We start from the raw sequence: 1,858 nt of genomic DNA, 5'->3' as shown, positions 1-1,858 counted from the left end.
AGGAGAGAGAGAAACAGACAGAGTTAGTTCTCTGGTTTTTCTTTAGGGGAGCCCACCATCACGACAGAATGCCTATGGCCCCCTCTCCAAAAACCACATGCGAGGGGTCAGGGCATCAACTTGGGAATTTGGGGGGAGCATGATTCAGTATGCAGCACTGTTGGATGCAAAGGCTGTTTGCACGTTTCTGAGATAGAAACCACATTGTGATGCACAAATTGCATCCAAGTCCGGGCCCCCTGGTGGCTCAGTCTGTTCCGCGTCTGACTCTTGGTTTCAGCTCAGGTCATGATCTCAGGGTCGTGGGATCGAACCCTGCGTTGGGCTCCATGCTCAGCACAGTGTCTGCCTGGAATTCTTTCTCCGCCTCCCTCTGCCCCTCCCCCTGCTTGCTCTCTCTCTCTCTCTCTCTCTCTCTCTCGTTCTCCCTTAAATAAATAAATGAATATTTTTGAAAAAAACAAACAAACAACAACAACGACAACAAATTGTCCATGACTGTGGCTGTTTTGCAGGAACGTCACTGGTTGATCTTTGCTCCTCTTTATTCCCTTATAGGGCATTTTGGTGTTTTTCCCGAGACAGGGTGTAGGGCTGCACAGTGTTTGGAGTGGATGGCTGAGCTGTTCTTCCATGGACAACGTTCAGATCATTTACGTAGCTCTTCACTCAACAAATACTTACCAGAGCCTCCTAAGTGCCTGGAACTCTCTTAGAAGCTAGGTTGGGCTTTATTTAAAATAGATTCACAAGGACCCAGGATGATAACAGAGACCATAGTCTATTAGTACGTGCCAAACTTGTCACCAGGTCCTTGGTGATATTATTTCCAGTTATCAAGATAACCCAGTGGGCAGGACTTATGATCTCGTTTCTAAAGAGGAGTAAGGCACCATGTTCAAGGTCACCGGGCTCCTGAACAGGTTTCAAACCCAACTTTCCCTAACATGCTCTGATCCTTGCAGCAACGTGGATGTCTGAATTACGCTCTCCCCACTTTCCAGGTGAGGAAATCGAGTCTTAAAAGGCTTACATAACTTGCCCAAGGTTACGCAGACCAGAAGTGGCGACACTTGGGTCTAACTTTGTCCCTTGTCCCACTCTGCCTGCCACGCAGCTGCCTCCTGGTCAGGTCCCTTGGCTGATGAGTTCTGAAACCCCTTCCAGCACAAAACCACCCTCCCCAACTTCTTCATAACTTCAAGCAGAAAAGTGGGCGTGTGTCTAGATCATCCAGATTGGGAGAAACTGGCAAATCTTTCCCTCCTACTAAGGTTTGTCTAAGTACACCGTGCAGGTAGTGGTGGGGTGGGGGTGGGGTCCTTGCTCCCTCTCTCTTTGCTCCCCCAGCTCTGTCTGGCCCAGTACCTCTCTGCTTTCCTTCATAAAACCCTAGTAGGCTCTGGAAAGATTCATGGACACACAAGGCAACGTCATGACTGGCGTGTGCCAGGCCCCACCCTGCACCATTGTTACTGTGCCCATTCAGGCGGACCCCACAGCAGCTTGATGAAGGGAAGACACCTGCTAGTCATGGATGGTTGAGCGCTATGCCAGGGGACAGAGACGCGAGGTGGGACACAGGTCTGTCCACATAGATCGCCTGCAAACAAACGTCCACGATGCCATCTTTCAGGAAAGGAAGGGGATCCAGCCAGATGAAGGTCAGGGCATCCTAATTCCTTTTCTGGAGCTGGCTTCTACCCCATCTTTGATCCCAGGTGCCCACATTGCTTCTCCAGCACCCAGAATTTCTCTTGGGGACCATGAAAATGTCAGCACCCCCAAAGCAGGGACTTTCCTTTGTGTTCCCTGCTATGCCCCTAGTACTAGAACTAATGTCTGGGGCAGAGAACAG

The sequence above is a fragment of the Mustela nivalis genome (assembly GCF_964662115.1).
Source record: "Mustela nivalis genome assembly, chromosome: 10".
In the NCBI taxonomy this organism is placed as follows: domain Eukaryota; kingdom Metazoa; phylum Chordata; class Mammalia; order Carnivora; family Mustelidae; genus Mustela; species Mustela nivalis.
Note: the sequence above shows the minus strand (reverse complement) of the source record.